At 37.6% G+C, this 12,011-nt stretch overlaps 1 non-coding gene across 1 annotated transcript; it reads left to right on the forward strand.

The window, feature by feature from the left end:
• The first annotated feature begins 662 nt into the window (after nucleotides 1-662).
• On the forward strand, nucleotides 663-800 carry LOC116561282. Its single transcript, XR_004273374.1, has one exon. It is a non-coding gene; the product is annotated as a small nucleolar RNA SNORA43 (small nucleolar RNA).
• The last annotated feature ends 11,211 nt before the right edge of the window (nucleotides 801-12,011 follow it).

Below are 12,011 nucleotides of genomic sequence, written 5' to 3' on the forward strand. Positions count from 1 at the left end.
TTACCACCATTCCTCAAGTTTCTAGAACAATTTTGCTCTTGTCTTTAATATCATTTTTTGTCCAGAAAAGAAAAAGACTAAACTCATGGATAGTTATCCAAAGAGGTAAAGGAGAGAAGAGAAAATTGTTTGTGGTAAATGAAAGATGCTGTCTACAGTAGCGTGAACAATCCCATTTACAGCTGTCAGCCTGCTATGCATTACTTACATATGCTGCGGGCAACTATTGTGAAAGTGACAGGAGGACAGGAAGGCACGGGAAAGGGGCAGACTGCTACTGATGAAAGAGTCACCAACTACTGTAGATACTTCTCAGAGACTGGAAGTTGAATTTTACATTTCTTTATATCCCTAGGTCCAATTAAAAAAATTGCTTATAAGTGTTCAATAAGCATTTGATAAATGAATGGGGGAACAGTTATTTTGCTTGAATCCTCAGCAGAATGATTTGATACACTTTGGATTCTTGAGCTTTTATGAAATTTTAAATGCAGGGTGAACTCTTAATTGAATTGAAATCCAAATATAAGCATTTTATGGTAAAGCAGGAGAAGAAGGAAGGCAAAAATACATTAGCTTAAATAAAACCTAGGACACCAAAATGAAGGTAAAATGTATGCATGAAAGTGTGTTAAAGAAAATTGTTGCACTGTCCCGCAGATGCCATCCTGGACTTGCAAGCACCATGGATGGAGTTGCTCTGCTGTGTCTGTAATATCTGGGCAAAGAGAAAGTGGCTATTTCTATGCTCAGTGTTCACAAACCAGTGAACACTAAGAATGGTTTATAGCCTGATGTTTTTTAGAATAAAATAATAAGAAGAAAATTGTTGCATAGTGTTAGCTAAATTTGAACATACATGTTTCCTATGAGTCAGCAATTTTTTTTTTTAATTTTTAGAATATTGCTCTGTTACCCAGGCTGGAGTGCAGTAGCGTGATCTTGGCTCACTGCACCCTCCACCTCCTGTGTTCAAACGACTCTTCTGCCTCAGCCTCCTGAGTAGCTGGGATTACAGGCATCTGCCATCATGCCTGGCTAATTTTTGTATTTTTTGTAGAGACAGGGTTTCACCATGTTGGCCAGGCTGGCCTCAAACTCCTGACCTCGTGATTCACCTACATCAGCCTCCAAAAGTTCTGGGATTACAGGTGTGAGCCACCGCACCTGACCTGATTCAGCAATTTTACTCTTAGGTATCCAATAAAAATGTGCGCACAGGTACAACAAAAGACATGCACAACAGCCAAAATTTGAAATAACCCAAACATTGAAATTTGTGTTATATTCATGCAATGGAATACTATACAGTGATGAAAATGATAAAACCACAGTGACATTGAACAACATGGATGCATTTAACAAGCATAAATGCTGAATACAAAAGCCAGACAAAGAAATGCACATTATATGATCCCATCTATACAAAGTTGTAAAACAGGCAAAACTTATTGAGTCAGAATAGCGGTTACCTTTGAGAAGGAGAGTTGAGTATTGTTGAAGAAGGGATACATGTTGGGGAAAAATTACTGGATGTTGGTAATATTCTCTTTCCAGACATAAAAGTGTTAGTTAGTTACACAAGTGTATTCATTTTACATCTAATTGTAAATCCTCAGGATTTGTATACCTTCTGTTCAGTAGCAATAGCAAAAGAAGCTATGTAAAAGTCTCCTAGAGTAACCTTTGCTTTTGACCTTCTTTTCAACTCACATACAGCTGATTGCCTCATCTTAACTGTAGACAAAGATGCATGAAGTGGCGATTATAACATGGCCACAAATTTCTCTAATCTCTCTACACATGCCTTTTATAGTCAAGAGATATACTCCTTTTATACTCCTTCCCCCTTGGGACCAAAATAGATACCCGATACCCAATCTGAGTTTTTATCTGAACCATAGTTAGGATTTCAACCTTTTTGCCCCAGGAATATTTTGTTTATACCTCTGTGAGAGGTTTAAATACAGCATGACTTACTTTGACCAATGAAACATTAGCAAGTGGGATGCATGCAGAAGCTGGAATAGTTCTTGTGCATAGGGGACTGGCCTCTCCTGATGCTGGAAATCCTTTCATCACCAAGATAATGAGCCCCAGCTAGCTTGCTGAATAATGAGAGATCATGGCCATTTCTCCAACTAACCTTGGGCCAACTGCCACACATAGTAAATCCACCTCAGACCAGTCAGCCTGCTAAGTGCCAGAAATGTGAGTGAGCCTTGAGCTGTTTGGCAGTGACCAGAAGGACACCCAGCCAACTCTCAGAACTTCAAGAACGAATAAGTGCTTGCTCTTTTAAGCCACTAGTTTTGGAGTATTCATTAATAGTTTGCTATACAAAAAAAGCTGTCTGATATAAAAAATAATACCTGAACTTTTTGCACAGCAACTAATGTAACACTGCATACTGTTATACACTTAATAAATGTATTTAATCATGGGAGAGATTTATCCTTCTCCAGGTCTTTCCTCCTAAGTAGTCTGTTTTATAACCTAAAACCTCAATATTAGCTTCGCAAATGTTAAAATGTTTAAAATGCCCGTTTCATCATTTTTGTCATTGTCAGTTTTGTTTTGTTTTATATACTGGCCTCTTTGAAAGCTTCAGGAATGACCTTCGGATGTGTTAAGGTTTCCCCCGAAAGCCACAGTGATTACTGTTTCTATCACCATGGTTTAGAAAATAACAGTCAAAACTTGTTCAGCAGCTGCATGACTTCTTTTTAATGAATACATTTTCTGTCAGAGAAATGTTGAAAAAATTTACTATGGAGGGTTGTGGAATCTCCTGTAAGCCTTTGAAGGAAAGACTTCTCTTCTATTTGAGCATGTAGGGCATCTCCTGTTTGATCTCTTGATCCCTACTAACCCTGTGGTTTTAGCCTATGCCACAAATACAACATAAAGAAGAAAGCCCAAGAAAAATTGGCATGCATCTCTGCACTGTAGTAGGACTGCTGTTAATTTTTATAGTGTTCTTAACTCTAAGAGACTGTGGCTTATAATCTGGGTTTTTAGGAGAATCCTATGTATAATCAATTAGGTCTGTTGGCTGTGCCATTGTAGGTGATGCCCCTATCTCTTCGTTACTGTTCATCTGGTGTGTATTACTGATCAGAAGAGTAGGGTGGAGGAGATTCTGGTGAATGGTTAACACACTATATAGACACAATAAAAAAACTAATCCAAGTATATGCTCTACTGATAAGGGCGCAATAATGTCACCTTTAAAAAAAAAATAGCAGTAGTGTAGGGAATGCTGTGATCTCTGTTATTGCTTTTCTACTGGTCTCAAATATTTTAATTTGAAAAGGGTAAAAACAAGTTTATGTGGTGGATATTAACTGATAAATTTCTCTTTCCCCTTTCATCTACCCATCACTTTCTATTATCCCATATTCCCTTTCTGCTTTGAAGTCATTAGACAGAGGGCCACATTGTGCTCAGTGGGAGTTGTCCTTGTAGAACTAGAGAACAAAGATGTCAAGTCTTGGCTTTTGAGTTTCAAAAGCTATAGTACAAAAGTCAGAGATACTTAGAGAAGAGTGTGATGAGGCAGAATTCGATTATATAACTCTGATTTAAAATAAAGTTTCTCTAAACTTCAAGGGAGAACAGAAGACCCCATATAAATTTGAAATCGTCAAAGTGAATGCTACAGTTTGGCTGTGTCTCCACCCAAATCCCACTTGAATTGTATCTCCCAGAATTCCCACATGATATGGGAGGAACCCAGGAAGGGATAATTGGATCATGGCAGTCAGTCTTTCCCATGCTATGCTCGTGATAGTGAATCTGTCTCACCAAGATCTGATGGGATTATCAGTGGTTTCCACTTTTGCCTCTTCCTTATTTTTCTTTTGCTGCCACCATGTAAGAAGTGCCTTTCGCCTCCTGCCATGATTCTGAGGCCTCCCCAGCCATATGGAACTGTAAGTCCAATTAAACTTTTTATTCTCAATTTTGGGTATGTCTGTATCAGCAGTGAGAAAACAAACTAATACAGTAAATTGGTATCAGTAGAGGGGGGCATTGCTGAAAAGATACCTGAAAATGTGGAAGTGACTTTGGAACTGGGTAACAGGCAGGAGTTGGAACAGTTTGGAGGGCTCAGAAAAGACAGGAAAATGTGGGAAAGTTGAAACTCCCTAGAGACTTGTTGAATGGCTTTGACCAAAAGCCTGATAATGATATGGACAATAAGGTCCAGGCTGAGGTGGTCTTAAGTGGAGATAAGGAACTTATTAGGAACTGGAGCAAAAGTGACTCTTGTTATGTTTTGGCAAAGAGACTAGCAGCATTTTGCCCCTGCCCTAGAGATTTGTGGAACTTTGAACTTTGAGAGAGATGATTTAGGTTATCTGGCAGAAGAAATTTCTAAGCAGCAAAGCATTCAAAAGGTGACTTGGGTGCTGCTAAAAGCATTCTGTTTCAAAAGGGAAATGGAGCATAAAAGTTTAGGAAATTTGCAGCCTAACAATGCAGTAGAAAAGAAAAACCCATTTTTTGAGGAGAAATTCAAACCAGCTGTAGAAATTTAAAATTTGCATAAATAGCAAGGAGCCTTATGTTAATCCCCAAGACCTTGGGAAAAATGTCTCCAGGCCATGTCAGAGAGCTTCCCAGTAGCCCCTCCTATCACAGGCCCAGAGGCCCAGAAGGAAAAAGTGGTTGTGTGGGCTGGGCCCAGGGTCCCTGTATTGTGTGCAGCCTAGGGACCTGGTGTCTTGTGTCCCAGCCACTCCAGCTTTGGCCGAAAGGGGACAATGTAGAGCTCGGGCTGTGGCTTTAGAGGGTGGAAGCCCCAAGCCTTGGCAGCTTCCATGTGGTGTGGAGCCTGTGGGTGCACAGAAGTCAATAATTGAGATTTGAGAACCTCCATCTAGATTTCAGAAGATGTATGGAAATGCCAGGATCGTCAGGCAAAAGTTTGCTACATGGGAAGGACAGCACTCATGGAGAACTTTTGCTAGGGCAGTGCAGAAGGGAAATGTGGAATTGGAGCCCCCATACAGAGTCCCTACTAGGGCACTGCCAAGTGGAGCTGTGAGAAGAGGGTCATTGTCCTCCAGACCCCAAAATGGTAGATCCACTGGCAGATTGTACCATGCCCCTGGAAAAACACAGACACTGAGTGCCAGCCTGTGAAAGCAGCCAGGAAGGAGGCTGTACCCTGCAAAGCCACAGGAGTGGAGCTGCCCAAGACCATGGGAAACCACCTTTTGCATTAGTGTGACCCAGATGCAAGACATGGCATCAAAGGAGATCATTTTGGAGCTTTAAGATTTCACTGCCCCACTGGATTTCAGACTTGCATGGGCCCCCTTTGTTTTGGCCAATTTATCCCATTTGGAACAGCTGTATTTACCAAATACTCATGCCCCCCATTGTATCTAGGAAGTGACTAGCTTGCTTTTGATTTTACAGGCTCATAGGTAGAAGGGACTTGCCTTGTCTTAGGTGAGACTTTGGACTTTGGGTTTTTGGGTTATTGCTGAAATGAGTTAAGACTTTAGGGGACTGTTGGGAAGACATGATTGGTGTTGAAATGTGAGAATATGAGATCTGGATGGGCCAGGGGTGGAATAACATGGTTTACCTGTGTTCCCACCAAAATCTCAATCTGAATTGTATCTCCCAGAATTCCCACGTGTTATGGGAGAGACCTAGGGGGAGGTAATTAAATTATGGGGGTGGTCTTTTCTGTGCTGTTCTCATGATAGTGAATAAGTCTCACAAGATCTGATGGGTTTATCAGGGGTTTCTGGTTTTGCTTCTTCCTCATTTTTCTCTTGTCACCACCATGTAGAAGTGGCTTTTGCCCTCTGCCATGATTCTGAGGACTCCCCAGCCAGGTGGAACTGTAAATCCAATTACACCTCTTTTTTTCCCAGTTTTGGGTATGTCTTTATCAACTGTGTGAAAACAAGCTAATATAGTTAAGGAGGATCGTATTCTGATGCGGTTCTGGGTTGCCTGGAAAATGACAAGCCCCACAGAATTCTTTATATCACCATAGCACTGGAAAGTAGACTAGAAATTTCTGAATATAATGAACATACAGAAGAATTGTAGAAAGTCTTGCAGAATCCTTGCAAGACTCAATCAGGAGATGGAAGTAGCCAAAAGACTTTTCTGTGAAGATGACACTGAAAACCTGTGGATTTGTGATGCTGGGCTTCATAACAGGGAGGAAAAAAACACAGCAGCAGATATAATGTGGAACTCATGACTAGAGGCCAAATGAAAACTCAGATATTGCTGGATTTTCCAGTGTAGAACAGTGATGATAACTGGAATATATCAAGATAGGCCCATAACAATCAGATATGAGACACTCAACCTAGGGGAGAAAATGGGGAGCAAGAAAATAATAAATTTACTGGATTTACCCAAAATTGACCAGATTAACTTTTCTATTACTAAACAGAATAGAGTTCAAAATAGTTGCTGAATGAAAATAAAATTGTATACCTTATGAACTAGAGTGGAGGGGTTGTAACAATAACGCAGGGCCAGATCATGAAGAGCATTGTCAACTGTGTTATGGAGAGTCACTAAAGGGCTTCAAAGATAGGGATCAGCTCTGTGATTTAGGGATTCTCTTTAAGCAGCGTACAAAGTGAGTTAAAGAACAGGTATATTAGAGGAAGGTGCATAGGTGACAGTAGGTGGTGGGAAGGCATTGGGAGAGAGAGGATTCGTTGTTGTGGGACTTGCTTAGGATAAGGTTCAATTACACTAGATCTAATTTTTATGATAGGACACAAAACTTCTTTGATATTGAAAGTAACTTTATCAAGAAAAGATTGAGAATCCCTGGGATCAAATCTAAGTTAATGCAATCATAATCCTGCCTGGATATAGGAGAAATAACATATACTTATCTGAAGAACTTAATTTTGTATGGGAAGATTTAATGGATGGTCTTATGTTATTTGACTATGTATCCTAGCTCCTTTGCATCCATTTTGGGTGTAGAATATAGAAAGTAACAAGGATACATTGCTCCTACCCTAACAAGAATGAAAGGGGCTAACAAATTCATGTGTGTGGTTCAACAAAAGAGAGCTGAGGATGCTAAAAAGACCAATGAACTAAATCAAAGTGAAAGAAGAAATCCTCAGCTACTCCATCCTTATAGAAAAGCTGGAGGAGGAGGAGGAAGCTGCCACAAAAGCAAATAAAAGAAAATGGCTGAGCTTTTTAACATATTTTTTAAGGCCAAGTAAAGGATGGTATGATGATTCAGAAACCCTAAGTGGCCCATACACAAAGACAGTTTGCTCTTTTCAGATCATTTCCAAAGGCCTCCACTGAGTCATTGCTGGCAAGATTGGGGAAGGACAGAGAAGTGGAGAGATTTATCCTCCAGAAGCACAGGCGTAAGTGTGAAGAAAGGCAGGAGAATGGAGGGAATTCGACAAAGCACTATGGGCCAGAGAAAGGGGAGCTTTCTATGGTTTGTTGAGGGGTAGGGGACTTGTGAGAGATGTCTCTGCTCTTCTTAGACACAGGTGTGCTGGGCCTGCTGAAACCTGAGGGTAATGCAGGACAACTGCAAGAAAACTTCCAGGCATTTCAGGCCTCACAAGTTGAAACAGCAGCCCACTGGAGCTGAGAGAGAAATTAAAGAGCTGACAGATAATCCCCTGAAAAACAGGTGCACCAGGCCTACCAAAGGCTAAAGTCAGGGATAGAGAACTTAGGCAAACTCTCCAATTACTCAGATCTCAAGCTATGCTAAAGGAAATATACTAATCCTACCCTCAAACCTTTGAAGTCTTTGCTGAACTGAATCTAAAGCATCAGAAAGTCTATACTCATCTCAATTACAAATAGTTTGAGCTCCTCTCAATAGCCTAACTGAAAAAGGTACCCTTTTCTGAGTGAAAGTTGTATTTGCTTTCATCTCTACTCCTTTATACACAATGTTAGCATTTAATAAAAATTATGAGATACATAAAGAAGCAAGTATGGCTCATAATAAAGGAAGAAAGTAGTCATTTGAATAAGACCCAAAGATGATAGAAATGTTGAACATATCAAAGTATTTAAAATAATCATGATAAACAAGCTAATGGTACTAGTAGAAAAGGTGAACAGTATTTGTGAAAAGATAGGGAATATCAGAAAAGCTATAAAAACTATTTTTAAAAGAGCCTAGATATGAAAAATATGATGACAAACATGAGAAATTCTTTTTTGGGCTTACAAGTCCAGAGTATATGCCACAAGAATGAATTTATGTACTTGAAGATAGGTCAATATAAATCATATAAACTGATAGAAAAGTGAAAAATGAGAGAGAAAAAAGTGGAACACATGTCTAAGTGAAACAATATAACATGACTCTAATCATACATGTAATTTAAGTTATGGAAAGAGAACAAAGAGAAAGAGGTCAAGATTGATGAAAATCCTCAGTGCACATATTCAAGAAACTCAGCAAACTCTAAGCTGAATAAATACAAATTAAAATTACACACAGGCACATTATAGTCAAACTGCTAAAAGAATCCAAGATCAAGGGAACATCTTAAAAGCTGCCAGAGAATAGAAAACACTCATACAGATGAATGGCAATAAGACCATAGAAAGGCTACTCATTAGAAACAACTAAAGACTAGAAGACAATGGAATAATATCTTCTAAGTGCTGAAAGAATAAAACTACAATCTAGTATTCTATGCCCAGCAAAAGAATCGTCAAGCATGAAGGTGAAATAAAGACATTTGTACATGTAGAAAATCTGGAAAAATATTCCTCTTTATCAGACCTGCAATTAAATTAACCCTAAGAAAATTTCTTAAGACTGAAGAAAAAATAATCCAGAGAGGAAAAGTGCCAGATAAAAATTATCAAATAGATATATATGTACAATCAAATTTCAGTTAAAAATTATTGGTTGTTTAAATAAAAATCAATAGCAATATATTATGAGATTTATAGCATAAATAAAAGTTGAATGTATGAAAAGAATAGCACAAAGGGAGGGAGGGCAATATTAGAAGTTCATTGCTGTAAGATGCTTATGCTATCAATGAAGTCATAAATTAATTGTGGAAGATATACTGTGAAAGATAAAGATGCAGTCAGTCTTAGTCAACTCAGGATGCCATAACAAAATATAGTAGACTGGATGGCTTAAACACCTAACATTTATTTCCTATAATTCTGGGGGTTGAGAAGTTCAAGATCAAAGTGCCAGCCAATTTGGTTCCTGGTAAGGGCTCTCTTCCTGGCGACTTTCTCACTGTGTTTCCATACAATGGAGAGAGAAAGAAAACAAATTCTCTGGTCTCTTCTTACAATGGTAATAACTGCATCATGAGGACCCCAGCTTAATTACCTTTCAAAAGCCTCATCTCCAAATGCTAAAACTTTGGGGGTTAGAGCTTCAACACATGAACTTTGGGGAAACACAGCTCAGTCCATAGCAGTTACCTATTGTAATCTCCACAAAGAGATGTAACTAAAAAGTCAATTGAGAAGCTAAAATAGAATATCCTTTAAAAGACTTGATTCACTCAAGAGATGATAGGGAGAAACAAATATAAAGAGAAAATGGGACAGAAAGAAAAAAATCACAAACATGGTAGAATTAAACACAAACACATCAATAATTTCATGAAATGTAAATGAAGTAATGAGCTTTTCAATTAAAGTAAGTGAAAGCCCATCAGACTCAATTATGCCATTTATCAGTAATACATCTTAACTATAAAGACACAAACACAAAGAGTGGAAAAAGATATGTGATGCATGTACTAAACATAAAGAAACTGTCTTAATATCAGCTACTGCAAAACAGAGTGTTCCTAGAGAAAAAAGGGACATTTCATAATAATAAAAGAGAAGACAATGACTATGCACCTAATATAAAGCTCTTACATGCTTGAAGTAATAGTGTGAAATCAATGCAAAAATATAGTTGGAGATCTTAATACCTCAGTAATCAATTAGATAAAAAATCAATAAAGATATAGATTAGAGAAACTATGAACTGAATTCATGTAATTTAGTTATAACCAGACCAAACCAAAACAGTTATTCTCAATTGCACATGGAAAATGTACCAAGCTAGATTATACTGGGCCACAAAATAAGTTGTAATAAATTTCAGCAATTAAAATTATGCAGAATGTATTCCTCTGACCACAACAGTATTAAACTAGAAATTAATAACAGTAAGATATCTAGAGAATCTTTAAATATTTGGAAAATAAATTTTTAAATAGCTCATGGGTCAAAGAAGAAATCACAAGAGAAGTAAAGAAAAATTAGCAATGAAATGGTAATTGCAATATAGCATTTGAAAATTTGTGGCATACATACTAATGCTGCACTTAGAGATAAATTGACGGCTTTAAATGCTTACATTAGAAAAAAGAAATATATACATTAAATGATTTATGCTTTCAATTTAAGCTAGAAAATTCAGAAGAAATTAACACAATATAAGTCAAAACGTAATTTGAAATTAGTAAAATAGAAAACGGACACAAAAATGAACAATGTAAAAAATTTGGTTATTTGAAAAGATTAATAAAATTGATAAATATCCAATACGACTGATCAAGAAAATAAAGCCAAAATCGCCAATATTAAAAATGATAGAATGGATGTTACAAATTATACAGATGTTAAAAGACGAAAAGAGACATTATAAACAATTTTACACCAATAATTTAAACAACCTCAGTAAATAGACAAATTCCAAATGTCTAATTACAAAAAAGAACATGGCAATATATGAAAAACCTCCACAGCCTTATACCTATCAAAAAAATTAAAATCTTCATTTGAAATAGAATATAAAACTTGCCACAGATTCAGAAAATACAGGAAGAAGAGATGCTTCCCAAACTGCTTTATGAGGCCAGATTGCCCCTACGCGAAGACCATACCAGAACATTCAAGGAGAGAAAACTTCAGCCCACTACACACACAAGAATGGCTAAAATGAAAGACTAACCAACCATACCAAATGTTGGCACAGAGTGAATCAGCCAAAACTATCATACAGTCATGGTGGAAATATATGATATAACTACTTTGAGGAAATTTGTAGCAGTTTTTTGTTTTTTTTTTTTTTTTTTTTTTGAGACAGAGTTTCACTCTTGTTACCCAGGCTGGAGTGCAATGGCGAGATCTCGGCTCACCGCAACCTCTGCCTCCTGGGTTCAGGCAATTCTCCTGCCTCAGCCTCCTGAGTAGCTGGGATTACAGGCATGCACCACCATGCCCAGCTAATGTTTTGTATTTTTAGTAGAGACGGGGTTTCATCATGTTGACCAGGATGGTCTCGATCTCTTGACCTTGTGATCCACCCGCCTCGGCCTCCCAAAGTGCTGGGATTACAGGCTTGAGCCACCTCGCCCTGCCCCGTAGCAGTTTTTTTAAAGCTAAATAGATATTTATATTATGATCCGTAATCCCATACTAATCCCATACCTATGTAATCCAAAAGGACTTAAAATATATTGTTCACCAAAGCCTTATAGGAAAACGTCTATAGTAGCTTTATAATAGCTAAAATCTGGAATCACCCCAAGTAGTCATTAACAGAAAAATGAATAAGCAAATTGTGATGTAAAATATAATATTTTTAAAACATTATGTTCAATGAAAGAAGCTAGACATAGAATAAATATTACTGATAAATATTCATGATTCTAGAAAAAATCAAATGTAGTTGATGGTAATAGAATTCAGGACAGTAGTTGCATGGGGTTAAGGGTTGAGGGGCAGGGCCACAAGGGAAATTTCTGAGGTCATGGAAATAATTTATATCTTTATAGGTATTTGGGTTACATAGTTACATAAATTTGTCAAAATCAAACAAACTTTATTCTTAATGACTGTGCATTTCACTGGATATGAATTATAGCTCAATAAATGTGGCTGGAAGCAAAAATACTTATAACAATTTATTATTACCATTATTATTATTCTGAGACACTGTCCAGCTCTGTCACTTAGGATGGAATGCAGTGGCGTGATCT

This window comes from Sapajus apella, unplaced genomic scaffold (genome assembly GCF_009761245.1).
Source record: "Sapajus apella isolate SASKATOON/1434 unplaced genomic scaffold, GSC_monkey_1.0 scaffold28, whole genome shotgun sequence".
Taxonomy (NCBI): domain Eukaryota; kingdom Metazoa; phylum Chordata; class Mammalia; order Primates; family Cebidae; genus Sapajus; species Sapajus apella.